General features: G+C 35.8%; 1 pseudogene; it reads right to left on the bottom strand.

The window, feature by feature from the left end:
* Window positions 1–9,860: 9,860 nt before the first annotated feature.
* Window positions 9,861–11,559, bottom strand: LOC108999287 (annotated as a pseudogene).
* Between the last annotated feature and the right edge of the window lie 13,494 nt (window positions 11,560–25,053).

Below are 25,053 nucleotides of genomic sequence, written 5' to 3'. Positions count from 1 at the left end.
TGTGAGGAAAACTTTTTTTTTTTTATAAATAAAAGTAAGACTTTATTAATAGAAAAAGGCATAGCCCAAGGATACATGAAGTACACACAGAATATGCCTAATAACCACTAAGCATGATGATGGATACAAGCAAATTATGATGTGAGATAAACTCTAAGCTATTTATGAGAACAGATACTTTGCTTCTTATTTACTAGCAAGAACACTTCGTGGTATGTGTCGCCTTTCATATCTTAACAATTTATTCGAGGGTAGAGGAAGAGGGGTAAGTGATGTGGGTCACCACTATTGACATCTATCAAATCATTTTCTTAAAGGGAGGCCGGTGAATCCTGCAGTTTAATGTTAAAGAAATAATAAATAAAAAATGAGAAGTAATCAATAAGAGAGCAACATTAATACCATTCCTGGTGTTTGTGTGTGTGTGTCAAGCCAAAACTCCAGAATGTATGTGCTTCAGAATGTTCCCATAAGTTGACATGCTACTGTCCTTATGTTGTCAAGATTTTGATTTCAATACTTGGTTATTGACTCAGCACTGCTCTGGATTAAGAGTGACAGTATTTTTTTTTAGAGGAGTGAGAGTATTTGATACCAATTATTTACTACTTTTAAATCTAGTAAATCCCTAGGTCATGTTAACAACGGAGTTACTTTTTTTCCCTGATGATTAGAACTTCCACCTGCATTGCTTTGAATTATGTTCCATTTGGTTTATTAGGCTAGGGGTAATTCTAATCCCCAAATATCATGAGTGAAATTACATAGAAAAAAATCACGAATGAATTCATAATCCTTTTGATTAAAAAAGAAGAAGAAAAGAAGAAGAAAGAATGGGATTCATATTCTCACTCTGTAACTTTGATGCACAGGTGAGATCTGAAGCAAGGAAAATGCATGATCTCTTTTTTGATATCTTGAAGATTGCATTTCCCGACACAGATTTTCGAGAAGCCAGAAATGAGCTCTCATAGTTCTATAAAATCTTGCATAAAGCCCGCGCATTGCGTGGGTTACAGCTTGTTATTAATAAAAACTTGGTCTGGGGTTATGGCATGACAGACTATAATTTGCTCAGGAAAATCAAGGCAGGCTTTTGGTTTATATTGCTTTGTCTTCTTTCTCATCCATCCAATATTCGCATGCTTATCTCGATCTTTACCATTGAGGTGATTTTTTTTTTTTTTTTCTGTCATGAGACATGACTAGTCATTGTCCAGCTTTTTCCAAATTGAAATTATGCATTCCAAATTGATATACTTTTGTGCTTCATAAGTGCATGCAATGCTTAATAGATACATGTCTTCTTGTATATCTGCTCTTGCCTCATTTGGACTTCTTGTATAATTGATGAAGAATCTTCTGCAGCCTGCATAGCTGCTGGTAATGGCCATCAGCTCTCTCTCTCTCTCTCTCTCTCTCTCTCTCTCTCTCTTTCATGCATGTGTTGGCATACATTTCCTGACGGACTTTTGTTATTTTATTTGTTGTTATTTTCTCCTGAGTTGAAGGGTGTACTTTGCCATTCTATTTTTGCTTTGCTATTATTATACTTTGACATATTTTTCTTGGAATGCAAACTTTTCTTTTTTATGCATGACATACCTGAGAGGGATCATTAAGGGTGAATTTCACAACCCTGGAGTGGCTTTGGGTGAGAGCTCCTGCAACTTATGGAATTTCCAATACAATTACTATATTTCCCATGGCTTCTTACAAAATTTGTCTTTCATATTGTATATTGCAGTTAGCATGTAATGATCTTAGCTATAGAGGTTTAGATCAATAGGTCTTGTAGAGCATACTAATTCTAAAAGCAGGATCACACAAGGGGATTAGGGTAAATACTAAATAGTGTGTATTAGAGAGAACAACTATCAAAGTAGAATGCTTTCTCTGGTTGGTTAGAAATTGTATATTGTAAAACATAGTCGATGCCAATTTTGGTCATATTAGTAGCTTATACTTTAGATTTTTTTTGAGTATGTAAAAAGAATATTAATGCAATCCCTAGTGTAAGGTAAAATTGTGAAGCCTGCAAAGTTTGGATGTCTATAATATTTTTTCAAAACTTGGATGTGTATAATATTTTTTTTTGTATTCTGTTTTGTGCTTTTTTATTTTTCTTTCTGAAACACCTTTTCTGGTAAGTAAAAATCACCGCAAATAATTTTTTCATAGCAGAAACATATTTGCAACAACATGAAATCGCTGCAAATAGTCTTTTGTGGTGAAACATACCCACTGGAAATACTTAATGACAACAATAATTTAAAATCGCTGGAAAAATGATGAGTTATTTGTGACGATTTATTAACTTTTTGTGACAATACATATCGCCGGAAATAATTTTTCTCAATGATTTTAATAGTAAACAGGAAGGCCATTTCCGTCAATTTTTGGAACATTTGCGACATACTAAAATCGTCGGAAATAGTAGCTTTTTGTGACGATTTTTGCCTATTGTTAAAATTGATAAAAAATGACTTTAGCATTTCGGCGAACTTATAGCAATTTATAATTTGTTAAAAATGATCAAATGCAGCAATTATTATGATTATATGCGACAATTTTAAGTGTTAAAAAATATCTGATTTCTTGTAGTATAGTGGGGTAACAAGCTCGCTCTTGGGGACGGTAACTATAGTTCAAACTAGACATTCTACAGCAAGAAAGGGTTCCTATACTCACATTCAGAAAAGATTACTACTCTATCACCTCTGTCTCTCTTTCTTTAAGAAAAAATAATAATGAATGGAGATTTAGGAGAGATGGGAGAGATTTATATTAATTAAAACCAAATTGTATGGTCCAGACTGTGAATGTTGGGGCCCACCATGAAGCAACGTGAAGAGAATAAAACCAAGAAAAACACTACTTTGCCTCTCCACTTTGCCCACTTTATTTGACCGCTTGTCCTTTTTTTTTTTTAAGTGATTTTAAATGTATTTGTGTTTTTTTATTTTTTTTAAACATATTTAAATGTATTAAAAAAATATGAAAAGAAAAAAGAAAAAAAAAAAAAAAGTTACGCTGGGCGGTACGCCCAGCGGTCAACATGGGGCGGCATTGTAGCCGCACCCATTAATGTGTGATTATTCAACCTTTTATTTTACTTCTACTCATCAGTAATCTCTAATCATACACTATATCATCCAAGTTCATCCAGCCTTTCAACCATATACTTCTTCAACCTTCTATATTATCGCCTACTTTTTCTGATGGACATGGAATCACTAATCTCACAAACGGAAGCACTGTCATGGAGTGACCTGAATCTTCAACCTGCTCCAGAAACAGCAAAAGCCAACTCAGACAAAATCCTGATAGGAAGGTTAGTTGCAGATAGACCTCTGAACAAATATGCAATCTATTCTTGTATCAAGGCCTCATGGAACTTCATCAAAAATTTTATCATTGAGGATATGAATATAAACAAATTTATATTCGCCTTTAGATCCATTCAAGATAAGATTAGAGTCCTTAATCAAGCCCCTTGGAATTTTAAAGGGCATTTGCTTATTCTGAAGCCTTGGCCACTAGGTGCAACACTCCATGAAATCAGTTTAAATCATGCTATTTACAATGTGCAAATCCATGGTTTACCTCTGGACCATATTACTCTTGATAATGCTATTGAAATTGGGAAAGCAATTGGAACATTGATCAAAGTGGAAGTGGACCCTTTCTACGGACTTGCTTTCAGAAAATATGTTAGAATTAAAGTGGAACTAGATATTACAAAACCTTTTCTGCAAGGGTTCATGATGCCAAGACTTGGAAACCATGAAGTATGGGTTGCTTTCAAGTATGAAAAATTATCTGACATCTGCTATGCATGTGGAAGACTTGGTTATTCCCAAGTCTCCTGTGGATTTCTAAGTTTACCACCAACAAGGCTTTCATACGGCCCTTGGATCAGAGCTGAGTTTAGTAATGTTCCAGATAATGTTCAGGCTTTTAACCAAACAGAAAGTGGCCAACATGAAGCAACAGAAAATCTTGACAAGTTTAATCCTACGGAGTCATCCACAGACAGTTATGAAAAAGGAAAGCAAGCAATTTATACGAAAAAACAGTATGAAATCACTCTGGGTGGACAGAATTCTTTTACTAGTGGTTATCTGGAGAAAATCACAGCAAAAAAACCAGAGTTGAGGCAATTTCTTCCATCACCATCAAGCTTCCATAATCTGGATGAACACTCGAAGAGAACGCAGCCAGTAGCCTCTCAAACACTGCTTTGCTACAGTGATCAAAGTCCATTAATTTTCTCACCAACAAAAGTAAATGTTTTCACTGTTGAACCACCTGCAGAATCCTGCAAATTAAATTCGGAACACAGCAAAATATCCTTCTTGTCTGCGACTAAAGAGGCGTTGGTAGTTGAAGAAATTAATTCTCAGATGCAAACTCCTCAAAGCATTAACTCACCTGTTGAATTGGCAACACAGAATACACTATGGAAAAGTCAATGGAAACAATTAACTTCAGCATTGCAAAGTTATAATTCCCAATTGAATTTAGAAGGGCCAGCGCACGAAATGGAGTGGGGTCTTCATAATGCTCCTTTGACCAAGTCAACTCATATGGAGACAAGGCCATTGTTCATGGGCCCACAAGATGTATTATATGCAAAATCGGCAGCTGCTTTATCTTCTTCTTAACAAACACAAAGGCCATGCCAGCTCTTTAAGCCCACTGCCAGTTATAGTCCATTAATCTTCAGGCCGTGCATCCCTTCAACAACTCAAGACCAAGGTAATTCTGTTATTGTTTCGAATCCGGCTTCTTCAGAAATTCAAGACCAAGGAAATTCTTCTAAGAATTTAGTTTCGAATCCGGCTTTTGAAATGAGCTCTTTGCATATGGGAATGGGAATGAAAATTTCTGAGACACTCATTGATAATGAACTTGGTCCCAGAGAGATTACTGCTGCTATCATAACAGAAGATCATCCTCCTCCAGTAAATATTCCCTCTAAAAGGCATCAGTCGGCTGAACTTCCTGAAGCTCCCAAAAGGAAATCTCAACGTCTCTTTAAAGTTGAGAAAAAAGACCCTAGTGAGTGTCAAGCAGATGTTTCTTCAACAGCTCTAGCTTTACTAGAAATGCACTCAGGATCATCTGGCAAAGAGAAAAAAATAAAAGGGAATGCCAAACTCACTCCCTACAGTCGACCTCCATCTCATTCCCAAGGAAAATCCAAATCAGCTAGCGAGGCAAGCTTAAAAATGCCTCCACCAGCCAAGTGAAGACAATGGCTTGGAATTGCAGGGGATTAGCCCGCCCCAAAGCAATCAGAAACTTAAGGGCTAATATTAGGAAATATAACCCGGATGTTATCTTTTTGTCGGAAACAATGGTGTCAGATGATCGCACCATTTCTATTGTAAATAGTTTGAGTTTCCATCTTTTTGTTTACAGTCCTGCTGTATGTAAAAAAGGGGGTCTTCTACTTTTGTGGCGTTCGGGTGTAGAAATAGAACCTGTACATATCAATAGTAATGCAATTTCAGTTTTAGTCTACTCTGATCCTTCACACCAGCCGTGGTTACTTACTTATGTTTATTTACCAGCCCAATGGAACAACAAAGCTAATTTCTGGAGCCATTTAGATTCTTTATATCAAGCTTTTCCGAGGCCTTGGGTTTGTATGGGGGACTTCAATGATCTTATTAATCAGTCTGAAAAATTTGGTGGGAGGCCTGTTTCCTATAACCCAAACAAGGGTCTCAAAGCTTTTATGGACAGAAATGGACTAATCGACATTGGTTATATGGGCTCAAAATTCACCTGGACGAATAACAGACAGGGTAATGCGCTTATAAGAGAAAGATTAGATCGTACCATAGAATGGAGACTTCTCTTTTCAGATGCAACACTACAACATTTAGCATCATCAGTATCAGATCATCATCCTATCTTATTGCATACTACGGCTAATTTTCGTCAGGCTCCCTCTTTCAAGTTTGAAGAATTCTGGACTCGCGAGCCATTGAGTCACCAAATAATAGGTGAAGCATGGAGTAAACCTCATTTGGGTAATCCGTCTTACATTCTATGTAAGAAAATCAGATCCACCAAAGAAGCTCTCAAACTTTGGAACAAAAGTCACTTTGGACAGATCAATCACAATATCCATCAAATTGAAAGTGAACTTCTTGAGGTACAAGGCAATCTCATGACCCCTATCAACCAAGAAAAAGAAAGATTTCTGCAAAATAGGCTTCACAAGCAAAGAGAGTATGAAGAAATCTTATGGAGACAAAAATCTAGACTCACTTGGCTAACTTCAACGGATCTCAACACCAAATTTTATCACTTGACAACAACTATCAGAAGAAGAAGGAATGCTATAGAGTCAATCAAATTGGGACCAGGTATTTGGTCTATGGACCCTCTTGAGATAGAATCTGCTTTTATAAATCATTTCAGTTCTATATACTCATCTTCAAATCCAATCATTCCGGATCAACTGGATAATCTATTTGATAACCAAATCTCAGACATAGAGAATGATTCTCTAACTGTTATACCAGAAGAAAAGGAAATTTTAGAAGCTCTAAAACAGATTCCCAGTAACAAAGCTCCAGGGCCTGATGGAATGACAGCCCTCTTTTACAAGCACTACTGGATTATTGTTAAGAAAGAAGTCATACTAGCTGTGCAGAATTTCTTTACCAGTGGCCACCTTCTAAAGCAGATCAATCATACCAATATTGCTCTTATCCCAAAGATATCTAGTCCAAATACTCCAAGCCAATATAGACCCATTAGCCTCACAAATGTCATCTACAAGATTATAACCAAAATAATGGCCAATCGTCTCAAATGTCTGCTCCCTAAAATTATCTCTCCTCTCCAAACAGCATTTGTCCCAGGTAGAAACATCAAGGAAAATACAATTATAGCTCATGAGCTATTTCATCATCTCAAAAGGAAAACTGGGAACAAAGGATTGATGGTAATCAAACTAGACATGGAAAAGGCTTTCGACCAAGTGGAATGGGAATTTCTCTTTGTAGTGATGAAGAATCTGGGTTTCAATACAAAATGGATAAACTTGATAAAGGAGTGCATAACAACAGTGTCATTTTCCATCCTCATTAATGGCTCGCCAAGAGGTTTCTTCAAATCTCAAAGAGGCATTATCTAGAATTTTATTAAAGGCGGAAGCTCAACAGAAACTGGAAGGAGTACAAATCAGCAGAAATAGTCCAATAGTGTCACATTTACTATTTGCTGACGATACAATAATCTTTTCAAAAGCAACAGAAAAAAATGCACAAACCATTTCGGAATGTCTTGCAAAATATCAAAGTTGGTCTGGACAAAGGATAAATCTGAGCAAATCTTCAATGTTTATCACAAGGAATACAAGCCAAACAGCAAAAGCTTCTATTTCCCATTGGCTACCTTATAAAACTGCATTGGCAAGAATGAAATATCTGGGCTTGCCAACCTCGTTCAACAGAAGGAAAAAAGAAAATTACAGTGACATGTTGACCAATGTGGGGAAAAAATTGGAAGGCTGGAAATCAAAGCTACTGGCCCAAGCAGGAAGAACTATGCTAATCAAATCTGTAGTAAGCTCAATTCCATCTTATCATATGAGCTCATTTCAACTGCCAAAATCAGTCTGCAGATCACTTGATACAACTTTCAAAAACTTCTGGTGGGGATTCTCAAAAGACAAAATTCATAATATGACATTAAAATCCTGGAAGTCTATCTGCTTACCGAAAAAAGAAGGTGGTCTAGGTATCAGATTAATGGAGAAGATGAATCAAGCAATGTTAGCAAAAACAGGATGGGAACTAGGTAAGCCAAGAAATGGTTTGTGGCACTCAATTCTAACTGCCAAATACCTAAAGAATACTACTTTCTGGGAGACAGAGCAAAAGTCAACTGATTCATGCATGTGGAAGGGAATACTCAGAACAAAGAAGTTGCTAAATAAAGGTCGTTGTTTTCAAATCCAAAGTGGAGAATCAATAAACATTTGGTCAGATCCATGGGTTCCTTCACTGAATAACTTCAAACCACAACAAATACAAGGTATGACCCTAGATTACCCAAATATTACTGTTTCAGATCTTATTATCAATAATCCTAGGAGTTGGAATGTTCCAAAAATGCAAACTCTCTTTGATCAAGAAAGCATCTCAGAAATACAAAAAATACCCCTCTCAGCTAGATCAATGGAACAAGACAAAATTGTTTGGATACTAAACCACAATGGAAAATACTCTGTTAAGACAGCTTATCAGGCAACATTAAGTAGTCATGTTTCGGATCAACATGACAACTTAATATCACTCTTTAAGCCAATGTGGAGTTTAAAAATTCATGATCGACATAAATTACTGATCTGGAAATTACTTTGGAATATTCTTCCTACTAAATCACGAATAGGTGATTTCGTTCCTCATCAAGAATCAGAAGAATGTCCACTCTGCAATCAAGACAAAGAGACACTAAAGCATATTTTCATAGATTGTCCCGTCATCAGAATTTTGTGGCAACAGAGCAGTTGGCCTCTAAATCTTGCAAGCTTGCCTATTAACTCTATTGCAGACTGGATCAGAATGATCATCTACCCAGAAAAAGAGTTGGGACTCCGAATAGCAGAAAAGCATCATTTTCAGTTATTTGCAGTTATAATGCTAGATTTTATTTGGAGGAAAAGAAATGACATAGTCCACAATCACACATCTTTGTCACTGGAAGAAGCAAATATCCAGTTGAAACACATCTATGAAGAATATAAAGATGCATGGAAAGAAAAACATAATCAACAAAGCAAAGAAGAAGAATGGAAGCCTCCTCCAAATTATCTAAGCTTCTCGTTTGATGCAGCAGTACGAGACCAATACTCAGTTGTCTCAGTAATACAAAGAAATCATACTGGAGAGATTTTGGGGATAATAACAGATAAGGTACAAACAAATATCCCTCTAGTGGCAGAAGCATTGGCAGCACTGATCGCATCCAAAATGGCTTCTACCCAGAATCTAGCAATTATAGAAGGGGATGCTCAATCGGTATTCACATCTATAGAGAATCCAGATTCCACTCCTTTTTGGAACATCTCAACCATCATTGGGGACATACTGCAAAACTCTCGACATCATCAAGACTGGAGATTTACTAAAATTCATCGATCTCAAAATCGATGTGCGCACTCAGTGGCGCAATGGGCAGCTACCAATCATGTTTTTGGAAGCCTACCTATAGATAATATTCCTAGTTGCTTTTTGTATATTGATAGTGGAAAGGATCCACCTTGAACTTTTTTATTTTTTATATATCTATAAAATGCTTGATTAGAAAAAAAAAAAAAAAAAAAAACTAGAAAACTATTACACCAGCAATAACGTTTACTATTAATATAACATACTAACATAGCATAAATCGACTAACTCTTTTCTTTTATTCTTTTTTTTTTTTTTTATAAAAATAGACTTCATTTCATTCAATAAATCCGAACTTACAACTGTAACAAATCAATACAAAGAAAAATCTAGATTACAAACCAAACTACTCATCTATTAAGGGCTCCCCTACCCATAAATTTTTTTATGATAGACATTGTCTTTAACTTCTATAAATTTTTTCCTAATAAAGAAAGATACCCTGTAAAAACAAAACTAAACGACCCCCTCTTCATAAAAGGCAATGTAACTATTACCCTCGGTCCTCCAAACGAGGCAGTAACTCTTTATTATGGACACTAAATCTAATAATCTATTTCTTTTTATTTGTAATTAAAAACAAACAACAGAACAAATAAATACGTAGAAAACACTGAAAAACAGATCTCCAAACAAAACAGAAACACTTGAACTGAACAAAAACAATGGGCAAAGGGGGCATTGGATGGTTCTTTTTATTTTAAATTGACTACTTTGTCATAAATCAAGTAACATCTTGGTTCATTCTCTCACTTTCAGATCTCCATCTTTCTTCTTTGCTTCTTCTTCCTCTTTCACCTTCGACTCTTCATCTTTCTTCTTTGCTGCTTCTTCCTCTTTCACCTTCAAGTCTTCATCTTTTTTCTTTGATTCTTCTTCCTCTTCAGCTTTCTTCTTTGCTGCTTCTTCCTTCGATTGCTCAAGAGCCTGTATCAAGTTCGATAGGCATTTATCTGCATCATCAGATGAGGACTTTGGCATAAGGTTCTCTGCAACATCAGCAGGTGTGATCTTGGTCTCCCCCATCAACCTCTGTATTGTGTCAAACTTCTGATGGATTTCAAGATCCAGGTACTTCTTTGCAAGCACCTTGAATGCCTCAAAACTGCAGTAAGAGAGCTCAATATGCTTGTCCATTCTACCTCTCCTTATAAGTGCCGGATCCAGCTTCTCCAAATAGTTTGTAGTAAAAATAATCAGCCTCTCTCCCCCACAAGCAGACCACAGTCCATCGACGAAATTCAACAGCCCTGAAAGTGTGACTTTGTTGCTTTTCTCCTCTTCCTCGACATCTTTAATGGGAATCGCACTCTGATCATCATCCTCTGAAGATTTCTTCTTTTTCTTCTTTCTCTGACCAGTAAGATCGAGTGAGCAGTCAATGTCCTCGATCACGATGATAGACTTACTAGTAGTCTCGATCAAAAGCTTCCTCAACTCCGTGTTGTCCTTCACTGCTGTGAGCTCAAGATCGTAGACATCATAGTCCAACAGGTTTGCCATTGCAGCAATCATCGTTGACTTCCCAGTCCCAGGAGGGCCATAGAGAAGATAACCCATTTCCATGCTTTCCCAATCTTTGCATAGAAGTCCTTACTCTTACTGAAATTCAACAAATCGTCAACAATCTCCTGCTTCTTCTCCGGATCCATACCCATTGTTTCAAAGGTAGCTGGATGTTCAAAAACGACGCTGCTCCACAAGCTCCGCTTGTAGCTTGGCCACTTTTCAGTAGGACAATTAGTGTAGAGCTTCCTCTGCCGATTCTTTATTCCAATTTGCTTCCCTTCCTTCATAACATGCTCCAGATATGACTCAGTGATCATGTCTCGGTCATTCTTATGAAACGTGAGATTGTAGGACATCTTTTCCTTCTCAGGAAAATATAAAGATCTTGTTGATTTGACAACTTTGTTTGATGCCCACCAAATCTTAACGCCACGAAACTCATTGGTAACTCTCTGATGCACATCCATACTCAACACCAGCTTGCTGCTATCTTTCCCCAACTCAGCTTTGAGTCGGAAGCTTTGTCGGAAGCTTTGGCGCTTAGATATGTCTCAACAGTTTCATAGGCTTTGCTACGCTTGGACCAAAAATCGTCTGCGCCCTCAGGAAAAGAAATCTGAACGTAGGGACTAAAGTAGCCGGTGATTATGCTTGTATATTGATCAAAGAATTGGCGAAGGTTGTGAGGGCAATATTGTTGAAGGATTGTCCACACAAACATGATGCTGGCTATGCTGGAGCCCACGGTTGCCCACATCTCGGTCATGGTTTTCGGCAACATTGTGGGTTTCTGGGGAAGTAATTTGGGGTTGGTATTGAGGGTGTGGGAACTGGGAAGTGAAGAACCAGAGTTGGCTGGTTATATAGCTAGGGATGAAGACTCCATGGACTTGTGGTGTAGAATCTAAAGGCATGAATCTTGGATGGCATGTAGGGCCTGGTTTCATTTGATTTAAGGAGGACTAGTCAATGGGAGAGGTCAATGCATGCATGTGTGGAAAAATTATGGAACGCGTTGCAGGAAAGACAAAGTTCCATATTTGCTTTCGATCCCCGCTTTCATATTCAAGCTATCTTCCACTTTCGTGGAACCTGAGATCAAAGAAAAGTAAAAAAATTGGGGCACAGAATAGCCATCGGCCTTGTAGCTCTCCTAAGAGCATTGCCAATGGTCTAGCCATTATCAAATCTAAAATTTGCCTAGAATATTAAGTTTTAGCTATAATATTAATTTTTGACTAGGTGAGTTCATATTAGACTAGCCATTATAAAGTTAAAATAATAATATAATATATATATATTTTTTTTTGCAAATACAATTTATATATATTTTAGATCTTCATACTTTGTAGAAATAATATATCTATTCTATCAATCAATAGAAATAATGTGCATGCCATGCATGTTTTACCATTCAAAGAGAGAAGAAAGTGATTAAATAATTAAATATTACTTTCCATTGTGAATAGTAACTAGTCATATTTAGAGAGGACTTAAGATTTACTATTCATCAAGTCTTAAACTTTGGACCATTGGTTAGTTCAATGTGGAGGCTTTTGCTTTGGACTATTGACTAGTCTAATGTGGAGGTTTTTTCTCTTATCTAACTAAAGTTTAGACTTATATTAACATTTATCTAGTCCATTACCAATGCTCTGTCTTGTGGAAAGTATGAGATCGTAACCATATAATTTTTCGAATCTTTACTGAGTTTCTGCGTGTCTGTGACTCCGTAGCTTTGTTATTTTTTATCACGGGTGGCCCACCCCCGTCCATCTCGCGTCCATCCGTCCCGGCCTTTATTGAAGTGATAGGATTACTAGTTACTATTATTTTATTATTCATTTATTATTTATAATATATTTTTTATTATTTTTTTAACATATTTAATTATTAAAAAATATATAATTTTAATAATAATTATTTTTTTAATTATAAAATCAAATACAAAAAAAATAATAAATAGATATTAGGACAATAATAACTCTAACATTTTTCTGCCTGAAATACCACTAGTGAGGATTGACTGACCCTAGCGACCTTGTCCCGCTAACCTCTGCACCCCTCCTTTACTTAATATTAAAATTTATATTTTTAATATTTATATATATATATATTATACATAAATATATACAATTTGTTAAAATTTTAAATTTAAATTCAAATTAATGAATTATCTTGACCTCGTACATAAAGTTTGGCTTAAAAAGTAAAGACAATCTAAAATATAACTCTAATTTAAATTATATTCTAATTTGAGTTTTAAAAAAATTAGACTTAAAATTAATTTATAGATCCAATAGATCATTGGGCTGACCCACCCCGCACTCTGAGAGTAGCATTCCTATTTTTATCGCTTATTTATTATTTTATAATGTATTTAAATTTTTTTAAATTATTTTTTTAACATCCTTTATTTAAAAAAAATTAAAAAAAATATACAACTTCAAATGACGACAGCCCACTTGACTAGATCATGGGTCCTGTGCATATGATATGGTATTAACGGCAAGCTGATTAATTATTATTCTGGTGAATGTACTTGTTTGGCAGTAAAGATAAAAGATTAATCTGGGCTCTAAATTATCACCCCAATATTGTCATATTGATAAGAGTAATAATTACCCTCATATATAATTATTATGAGAAATATGAAAATCTCAAGCTTTTATAATTATTTTATTTATTTATTTAATCTTATAAGAAGTCCCAACTGTTTTTTGTCAACAAGTTATTATTCTGGTGAATGTACTCGTTGCGCTTGCTGTCGGTGATCATTCTTTATATTTGTGAAAGAAAAGTATTCAATCACTCAATGTCACTTATAAAAATATTGAAACTTAAAAGGTTGCGGTTGGATATTGAAACGGGTTGAAATGATAAAATATTATTATTATTTTAAGAAAATTTATAAAAAGCACAAGAGGATGAAACGATATGCCGATCTGAGGAGGAAATATGAGTACGAAGTGGGTGACTGAGTTTACCTAAAACTTCTGCCATACCAACAATCATTACTAAAACATTAAACTATTACAAAATACAAATTATAATTTACAATTATACAAATTAAGACTCTAAGATAACTAATAAACTTAAACTATTACAATATTACAAACTCCTCTAAAAATATTAAATATTACAAATTGTACTATTAACTATTGTAACAATATTACACTTAATTGTAAACTAACAATTATAACTCATAACTTTTCAACTTGATCAATTTGGAATGGCGCTGTGGCAGTGAATTCATTGAGTGGTAAGTTGTGTCGACTGTTGTGAGACTGAAAATCAAGATCATAAACATTAATAAATTATAAAACCTGAAATATTAATAAGTTAAAAATAAAACAAATTAGAATTATAAAGTTATAAAATCAAACAAAAATTAAAAAAATTAAAATACAAAATATTAAAAGTACTAACCAATATGAGATTGGGATTGGGCAATTGGAATTTGAGATGAAGGTGAGGCAGATGAGCATAGATCGATCATTAGGATTCGGCATATGTATATTGAGAATATAAAAGCTAAAAAACATACAAGCAAAACAATTAGCTACTAAAATATGATATAAAATTATAAATGCAAAAAACAAATAAAGGACAAATTGTGCAAATCATGGCAATGGTGGGTCCAATACAAAATCATACTGCATCGGAGGTAGCCGTAGACCCCGTCTCATGTATCACTATAGCAATAGAATTTCAAATGAAATTAATGAATACAAATTAAATGAAAATAAACTAATTAATAAGAAATTAGAAAATAAAATTAATATAAATACAAGATCCATACTGATCACCACCCTCCTCCTCAACGTCGGCCTCCTCAAACTCAAGAACGTCCAGAACATGAATTGGAGTTTCCTTGATCCAATTCTGCGTGTAAATCAAAGTCTCCACAATGGTAGAAGCTAATGAACTTCAAAATGAATCAAATACACGTCATCCGGTGCTAAAGGCCAAATCTGAGGCTACGGTGCTAACAGGGATAGCCAAAAGACTGCGGGCTATATCTCCAAGGATGGGATACTTCTCGACATTCACCTTCCACCAACTTAATATATCGAAGTCCCCTAAAAATGGTATTACCTCCGCTGCTAAGTATCTATCTATCTCTGACTGAGCCTTTATATAACTCCGCATTAAGGGGGTCTGCTCAAGCCTCTCACCCCAGTCCAATCTACGTCTTTTCCCACTATCGACTTCTTGAACCGGTGGGGAGGTAGGTATAGGTGCCGCAATATTACCACACTGCAAGATGCTAAACTCATCAATAATCGACTAAGGGTTTTCCGAACCCTTGCTGAAATAAGCTCCGCCCATGCTTGTCCGTACGCAAGGCTCAATCTAAATACCATGTCATCCACCTTAAACCTCGGGTCAAGGACGAACAAAATATTAGCCCTAATCTCCCCAATACTTGTCGTACTTTGACCTCATAATCAATATCATCTCCCGTAGCCTAATGTGACTACCCGCGACCATGTCATCTAATTCTTCTTTTACCCAATATATTTACTGACAGAATTGATGGGATGTAGGGTACAAAATTCCAGATATCGTCGTGGTGACCTAATAAAAAAGCCTAAAAAACTATACAAAAATATATACAATCTCCCAATCATCATCTACGAATTTTCCCAATCCCCTGTGATAATCAAAATATTTAACATATTGGATGTTTTCATCACCCAATAGTGCAAATGCCAACCTATGTTCTCGGGCCGCCTCCAACATAAAAAATGTTGAGTTCCATCTTGTAGGCATATCAATACAAAAGCACTTCTTGGATGTTAGGCCCGCAGACCTTGAAGAACCTTGAATTTCTCCAACCTCGAAGGAGAAGATCTCATCCATCTCACAGTAGTCCTGACTCGAGCAATCAAGTCATGAAAATCCCTCAAACCATCAGTAACAATAAGATTCAGAATATGTGCCGCACATCTCACATGCAGACACTCACCACTCAAGATTATCTTATTTGCCTCTCTAAGATAGGTCTTCAGATGTCCCAATGCGACATCATTAGACAATGCATTATCAACTGTGACTGTAAGAACTCAAGTCAACCCTCACTCCTTTATTGCGGCCTCTAAGGCCTTCCCAATTATCTCACTCTTATAATCGGTGATTTGACAAAATTTTATAATTTTCTTATGCAATGTCCAATTACAATCATCAAAATGTACAGTTAAAGATATATAATTAAAATTTTAGACTGATGTCCAAGTATCAGTGGTAAGGCAAACAAATTGACTGATCAATTCACCCCTCAACTTCTCTTTTTCAGACCAAAAATTCTTTTTTACATTTTTTGCCACCGTGTGACGAGAAAGAATATTAAACTTTGGTTCCAAGTAGTGAGCAAACACTTGGAACCATTTCCCATCAATAACTTGAAAAGGTAGTTCGTCCATGATGACCATACGAGGTAGGTGTCTTCTACACTCATTGGGATCATACTTAGTATACCCCCTCAAAGTTTCATCCCCATTAGTCTCATCCGCCATTTTTTGATGTCCAATTTCTAGCCTAGATTGGCTCTTCTCTTGTAATGATCTTAATATTGGACTTTTTTTACATTGCTCTTCTAAGTGCACATTTAATTGTGAGTTGCCATGTTTCCTATAGTGGCATCCATATATCTTTCCATAATAGTTACACTCGGCTTGGGGGTTATTGGGGTCACCACCATCTAGTTTGATGAAATGAGCCCAAACTATAGAAGCAGGTTTCTTGTTGGGCTTGGGGGTGGGGCAAGGTGCCGTAAGGGTAGGTGTTGGTCCAAGGGTAGGGGTACTCTAGACATGGAAAGGAAAGCTCGCACTAGAATCTACTGGCATATCCATGAACTCAAGCAAATAAGAAATCTGAAATTAAAGCAAACATAGCAACATGTCAAACAATTAGCATCCAACCATTAACATATATATTGGAAGTTGGAAGATCAAACATCAAACATAAAAAAAAAAAAATGAAAGACTCAAATTAAAAACATCAAACATTAAAAAAATTAAATACCCAATTAAAATGGGTTCTAAAAGTTGTAAACAATTTTACATAAAAATATAAGAATGTGAAAGTATATAAAAAAACACTCAATTAAAAACACAACCAAATCATGCTATGCCTACGCTTTTGAAACTATTTAAAAATGGTGGAACACATAAGAAAAATATTGGAAAGCTTTTCAATTCAAGATTTACAGTGATAACGTATTAATTAGACATGAGCTTGAGAGTAAAGTGCCAAAGTGTGTATACTTTCCTAACATAAGTAACATTTAATCATTTCAAATATTAATAGATCATACAAAGATATTTTAGGGGAATTAAGCTACAATTTCTATCCTTCAACTACTATTAATAATTTTTATAATTTGAATACGTACGTATTAAACTATCAAAGCTATCAACTTGCATCATAAATTAATTAACAAGATTTAGTGAATTTCATCCACCAAGTTTAAATTCTAACCCATCATGTTGATAAAACAAAAAATAGGGCGCGCTAATTAACGATATTAATGATCAGATCTTATCCTACATTAATGTTAATCCTCAAAATTTAATTAATAGCTTAAAGTGTAAATTGATAATTTTGGTAAAAAACTAAGAAAGTATTGATAGTAATTAGAATGTATAATATGTATATTTTTTAACCTAAGATTAGTTTATTACCATCAACTTAATAGCTCAAAATTTTGTATTGATAGTAATTGTAACCCTAATTCGAAACCCTAAAATAATTTAGGGGTTTCAAGGATTGAAACCCCAAAATTAATTTAGGGTTTTGGATTGGAACCCCTAAATTAATTTAGGGTTTCGGGTTAGGGTTCCAATCAGAAACCCTTAAATTATTTTAGGGTATTTCTAAAAAAATGAAAAAATAAACTAATCACAGAAAGATTCACACATAAACACACTATACACATTGTTGATCAACTATTCAAACCAGTGAACCACATGTACAATCATGTCTCCACAGGACACAATTCACAAAATCTCATCCTCTATCTCCGATTAAACCCCATCATGCCCCAATCTTCATTCTATAAAATAAATATCACAAGAAATTGTAGTAGATTTAGGATTTTTTACCTTTGACAACGGAGATGAAGTCGAAGTCACGGAAGCCGACGGTGACAACTACGGCGACGGCGAGCGAGAGAGAGAGAGAGAGAGAGAGAGAGATTCTGGGTGAGTGGAGACTCGGAGGTCAGGAGCGTTGCGGGTGGATTCTAAACAAAAAATCAAACGACGCCGTTTTATGGGTATATATTAAAAAAAAAACCAGGCATTAAACGACGTACAGGGGTTATTTTGTTTTATATATATACTTATATATATATTTATATACGGGGCGGGGGTCACCCCTATCCCGCCCCTGCCTTGGGGGTCAAATGTGGGCAGGGCCACCCTCCCCCCACATCTGACGGACAGGATGCTCCGCCCCATTGAACAGGGGCAAAACGAAAGCGGGGCGGGGCGGGGCCCCACTGCCCACCCTTACCAAAATCTACCAAATTTTTCTGTGTCGGTTAATTTGTTCGAGTCGGGTCAAAATTTTCGGTTAAAATCAGCCGGCGGCTAGTTTTTAACCCGTTCCATTGTTTGAAAAGTCATTATATTTTCTTTTGTTTCCACCAAAGGTCCCTTGAAACTTATTTTTCTCATTAACAAAGTTCACTTTTGTGAGAAAATAATTTCTTATCATGAATTCTTGTTTACTTTTCAATTAGTAAATATGTTTTAGTTGAGTCGCACCCAGAGTAGCCCGCTCTACTTGACCGCACCTTACATTTGAGCTTTTTTTTTCATTTTTCTATTCACATTTTTTTAATATACTTAAATATTTTTAAAAAATAAAAAAATACACCAATACACTTAAAACCACTTCCTTAATCACTAAGTACAAAAAAATTTTTTCCAAGCGGTACACTTGAGTGGTACCATTGAGGCGGCAAAATAGCTTTTCTCTTTTTAGTTTGCTCTATAGTGAAATCTTTTGTTGTGTGCATAAGTTTTTTTCTATAATTAAGGTCTCAACTTGAGGTTAGAAACTTCAAGATTAAGGTCTCGAATATTTAATAATAATAAATTTATCCATACCTTTCTTTTCGATTTTATACTTGAATTTCAATGTCTCTCAAATCTCTTTTGGTGACTTGATTGATGTAAACAAGTCGTAAATATGATCATAAAGTGTATTTAGAATGTGCCCTCCACGTAGCACTTCATATTCTTCGAGTTTCTTGCGTTCTGCCTTGATTTTGTCGTTGAATTTGAGTTCTAGAAGTACCGACAAGTTCGGATCCAAAATATAAGAAATCTTTAATAATGAATATCAACTTGTCTTTCCAGGGAGTAAAATTCATTCCTCAAGCCTATTTAGTTTGAGAAAGTCTTGATTCATTATCTTCAAAGTTGTCATATCATATTATGCTCTCATTGCGATTATCACCTTAAATTGTTGAAGAAATTTGAGCGCATACAGTAATCTGAAAAATAAATGCGACTTTTGAGACATGTAGAAGACTATCTTTAATATAATAATTGCCCCCACTCGAAAGAATTTGTTATTGGGTTACAAGCAGGATACAACAAAGTCACTAACTGTATATAGCAATTCTAAAGTTTTTCCTTTAAAGTTTCTCTACAAAATTGTGTAAATGATTGAAAAAAATAAGAGAAATGAATGTTAAAATTGGGCCTTATCTTCTATTTATAGAAAATGAAGCAATATCATGTAAAAGATCACAACTCTTAACTTGTGATTTTTCAACTGATAGTTGTTAATTTCAAGGACATAATATTTTATTTAAAGACCAAAAGACATGACTAGTCAAATTGCTAGACACCTCCCTACCCCAAGGGAGTTCCAAACACACCCATGACACCTTTTCAAATCCATGAATTTTGAAGCATTTCTTTCCAACCAAGCACTTATTCGGACTAGATCTTGGCTAAGCTCGCGTGCAACTTTGTGCCACCAATTTAGATGGACCATGTACCCCTTGGGCTATCCCATGACTGTAAAAATTAAAGCCATTTCTTTCCAACCAAGCACTTATTCCGACCGGGCCTTGGCTAAGCTTGCGTCCAGTCTTATGCCACCAATTCGGATGGGCCATGGGCCCCTTGGGCAATCCCCCATGCATGTTAAAATTAAATCATCAATGTGTAACCATAGAGTTTCAAACATATTTCCTTCCCTTTGAAACAACAGACCCTTACCAATGAACCAATCAATCTCCTTGTGGTAGTGATTTACAAAATTAAATAATAGATTTAGTTATTTCAAAGGTCTTGTATGTGTTTCTAAATTGGTTATAACAAATTCATATTCTATAATAGATTTTAGGTAGTGACTTATTTCCGAAGTGATTTTAGATTTTAAATACATTTTTCAAATGAGTTTACACTCCGTTACCAAAATTAATGAGTTGATTATTTTTTGTGATGAGGTGATTGATTGACTGATTGTTGATTTAAATAGTTGAATAAATTTGGAAAACATCTATTCATCTCCTCTTGGTATATTTGGGATATGAACCCGATTTTTTTAGTCTTCTGAATCCCTTTGCTTTTATTTTTGTTTTGCGTCATGATTGTGATGGATTACAACAAACGTTAATGTGAATTATCTTTCTTCTGGTTTCATTCCAATTCTAAAATGCGATTTGTTTGATTTAATTATTATGCTTCTCTTTGGTCTTATTATAACCGTTGGATATGCTAATAAATAAATATTAATAAAAAAATTATTTAAAAACATTAGTTTGATGGTTTAGCCAAACCTTATACATAATCTAATATGTGATCTATAGAAAGTGTATTATGTAAACTAGCCAATGCTAGTGCTCTATTAAGAGGTAGGAATTTCTCCGTTGAAGTAGATGAATAATAGAATCAATACAGTTTATGAAGTGAATGAATAAAAATTCTAGGAGGTATGCGAGGGATTTATAGTTAATTAATGCTACTTGAACATATTAAGCATTCCAAAGATCACGGTAATGCAATATACAAAATGATAAATATTATATCCGCATACCATTTTATAAAGAAAAATTCTACTCAGCTACCGGTCGGTTATCACACACCACACACCCACGTGGCGAATCTGCTCTGCTACCCCACGTCACGATTCTTCCCTCTCACCCATCACTCCCCCAAGCCATCCCCAGCCATCCTGTTCTCCTTAGACTTTAGCCTTCTTCGTTTCTCATCCCTAGCACCGAAGTCTTCTCCCTCTACCCATATCTTCTCCCTCCCCCAACACCCATATCTTCTCCCTCAACCCAGCCTTCTTGCTTTCTCACCCCTAGTGCTGAAGTCTTCTCCCTCAACCCATCTCTTCTCCGACGCCAGCGCCCATCTCTTCTCCGATGCATCATTTTCCTTTATTTTATTCTCTTCACATAGCTTCATGGTGCGCCTCAACATTCATGAGCTGGACCATACAATTTGTTTTTAATATAGTGAGTTTTATGCCCAAGAGAGAGTTTCTATGCATCAACAACTATTTGAATCCCACACTACACACACTTTTTATTTTTTGTTTCTTTTAAATGTCAGACTCCCATCTACGTCTCTCTCTCTCATTCTACGTCTCTCTCTCTCTCATCAAGCTCTCTCTCTCCTAAAGCTCTCTCTCATCAAACCCCTATCTCTCTCTCCAACCTCTCTCTCTCCAAGGTTCTCTCTCTCATCAAGCTCTCACTCTCCTCAAGGTCTCTCTCTGACCTCTCTCTCTCCTCAAGCGCTCTCTCTCTCCCTTCAAACTGTAAAATAGATTGACATGTAGGGTGTAGGATTTGATGCAGTGAATGATGAGAATATTTTTCTCATTTCAATAACAACCACAAATGTATTTTTTTTACTTAATTATGAAGTAAGCATTTTTAAATGAATTTTTGAATTTTTTTTAATATTTAAAGTTATTTAAAAAAATATTTAAAAAAACACACACACAAAATGCACTTCTCAATAAGATAAAGGTGGTGACACAAGGTGTTCCATGGTGTGAGAAGGTGTAGAGAGAAATAAAGAAATGTCGAAATGGGGAAACAAGGGCTTGATGCGGCAGAGTTTCACAGTGTCGGCATTTGGAATTGTGGAGAGTAACACGGCACAAACTGACACGAACAACGTGGAGCTCTGGGCACGACGGTGAGAGGCAATCACGGAAGAGAGAAAACGACTATGAGAGAGGGAAAACGACAGAGAGGGACATTTGTGGGGGTCTCTGCATATAGCAGAGAAACAAAGAGAATGAGAGAAACATGGATAGTGAGATGAACGGAGAGAGTGAAATAGGGAGGATGAGTGTATTGGAAAGGGAATGGGGAAAAGGTGCCAGAAGGTAGGGGAGGCGTCGAGAAGGGGAAGAGATGAGTTCAAAGACATTTTTAGAGTTTACGGGTATATGCATTGGCTTTCGGCCTTAGTCAAGGTTGGGCTTGAGGTGGCTGAGCTTGGGCTTCAAAATTTTTGGTTATGACATATAACTTGTTTAGTCCTATTTTGGAGGTTTGATACAATTAGACTAATTATTTGTATTAGTTAGAAGTTTCAAAGAGAGATTTTTAGTGTAAAACTAATATGTTGGTCTGTTCTCATGAAAAAACTTATTGCAATTGAGTTGTAAATATAGTTGAGAAAAGTCTAGATTGCATTTAGGAAAAAAAGTGCAAAGACTGCAAATTCACAAGACTTGACCAGATTGACCTAGCTGGAATAAATTAGTCATAACTTTTGATTCTCATATTTTATTGAGGTGATATTGGTGCCATTGGATAACTAACTCACTTAGCTACAAATTCATGGCCCATAAGGATTTTCAAATTCCAAGGTTTACAAGGTCAAAAATTACACAGAAAGTTCACTTAATATTTGCTCGACATTTTGCTCTAGCGAAAAACTCAAAAACCAATTTTTCACTAGGGTTTTGACTCTCTAAGTGACCTACTCAAAACTTAAGTATATATAGAATAATATGCACAAATTTTAGGTCGTGGAGAGATGCCAATGCTACCATATTCATTGTATTCTCGAAAAAACAAAATCCTAAGGAGATCCGTTGTGAATTAAATATCAATTCTCTCTAATAAACAGACATCCATCATATTGTGTTTGTCATATTGTGCCCGTAGTTAAACTATAAAAAGGCCAGTGGTCTAGAGTTTCTGAGGTACAAAGAACGAGTGGGATACTTGTGGCGTTTCATGCCTGATTTAGTTATTCAAGGGTCAAGTAAATGTTTGTAGATTAGTTGTAACAAACTCGATATATGTAATTGGTTTTAGGTCGTGCCTTACACCCAAGGTAGTTTTAGATTTTGAAAAAAAAAAATCAAATGGGCTTCTACCTCGATATCAAAATTAATGTGTTGATTTTTTATTGTGACATGATTGATTTGCTGATTGTTGATTGTTGATTTAATTAGTCCAATAAATTTGGAAACACCTATTCATGCCCTCTAAGTGTATTTGGGATCTAAATCCTATTTTTCAGTCTTAAAATCTCTTTGGTTTTAGTCTTGTTCTCTACTATGATTGTGGTGGATTACAGCAAACATTAATGCTAGTTATCTTTCTTCTAGATTCATTCTTATTCCATAATGTGCTATCTGCTATCTGTTTGATTTAATTCTTATGCTTCTCTTTGGTCTTATTATAACCGTTTGATATGCTAATAAGTAAATAACAAAAAATTGTTTAAAAACAATATTTTGACGGTTTAGCCAAACTTAAAATAATCCAATATGTGATTTTATAAAAAAGTGTATTATGTAAACTAGCCAGTATGGCATTTCTAGTCAAATGTTAACTACAAATCTAAAGAAACCAACGCTAGTGCTCTATAAGAGTAGAAATTTCTTCGTTGAAGTATACTACCAAATAGTATCGTCTTAGATTAATACTACTATGAACGTGATTCATGAGGTGAACGAATGGAAATGCCACCACCAAGGTGGTAGCCCAATTGGTACGAAAAGGTACTTCATGGTTTCAAGGTTAGGAGTTCTACTTATGACATAAGTTAAAACCATTTGTGGTAATAAAGTCTGACTTTTGGGCCATGAGATATGCTTTAGACTAACTAGATACTTTTAGAGTGTTGTGGTGACGGACTCGCTCTTGGGGTAGTAGCTATAGCTCAAACCAGACATTCTACAGTGAAAAGTGACTCCTATTGTTACGTCTATGGAGGATTGTTATGCTGGTCGTCTGCACTTTCCTTTTTCTTAAAAAAAAACAAAAACCAAAAGAATGAATAAAAATTTTAAGAGGTATGGGAGAGATTTATATTAATTAAAACCAAATTGTATGGTCTAGCCCATGAATGTTAAGGCCCACATGATGTCTTAGTACTGAAAAAAAAGAGGCCCAGCATTTTAGGGACAGTAAAATAGAACAAAGTGAGGCAATAATAGTTTGTCAAATCACTAAGCACAGTGGAATTTGGCCCAAAAGATTGGTGGACATATGTCCCTTAGTACTCAAGTATGTAAATCTCGATATATATCTTTTTTCCTATTTTCTGCACTTTATGTCTATTTCAAGCCATGAATGCTAGTAATTAGTCTTCTCTCGTTTTTTTCTCTCGGGAAGGAGTCGAGGTGAAGTGGGGTCCACTAGGATTCTAATGGAATCAGAGGTGGTTGGGAGTGGAGGGACTGCTTATGGAGTGATTCCACAGCACGCTAAGGACGGTGCTGGTGGTTGCAGAGACGGATTTTCGGTGGAAAAGAAAGATTTACGACTGGGGAAGAGAGCATTGTGGTGGTGGGTACGAATTTTCAAGGGTGAGGGTGGTTTATTGGCGGTGGGGAGATGAATGAGCTTGAGCATCAGTGGGAGAACTTGAAACTGTCCGAGGAGGAGGCAGAGAACATCGACGCCGATGTTTTTGAATCTGTGGATTCGAAATATAAAGAAGAGGTGAGCTTAGTAGGGAAAGTTTGGTCGGAGAGGAAGATTAGTAAGGGTGTGATTGAGTCTGTCATGGCAAAAATCTGGAGGATCAGTACAAGAGCAAAGTTCCACGAGGTAGGGTTGAATATTTTTGTGGTGGAATTTGCCAATCACGAGGACAAGCAGAGAATATTGGAGGGGAGAGCTTGGCTCTTTGATAACCAGCTGTTTGTGCTGCTGAACTTCGATGGCCTCACACCTCCGCAACAGATGCTTTTCAACACGGACAGATTCTGGGTCCAGTTATACGACTTACCTCTAAAATGCATGAACAAGGAGACAGGGGAGATTCTTGGTGGAACACTTGGCAAAGTGTTGAAGGTAGAAACAGAGGAAGACGGAATTGGTTGGGGTTTA

This window comes from Juglans regia, chromosome 2 (assembly GCF_001411555.2).
Source record: "Juglans regia cultivar Chandler chromosome 2, Walnut 2.0, whole genome shotgun sequence".
Lineage (NCBI taxonomy): Eukaryota > Viridiplantae > Streptophyta > Magnoliopsida > Fagales > Juglandaceae > Juglans > Juglans regia.
The sequence above is the reverse complement of the archived record's forward strand: the minus strand, read 5'-3'. Positions and strand labels throughout refer to the sequence as shown.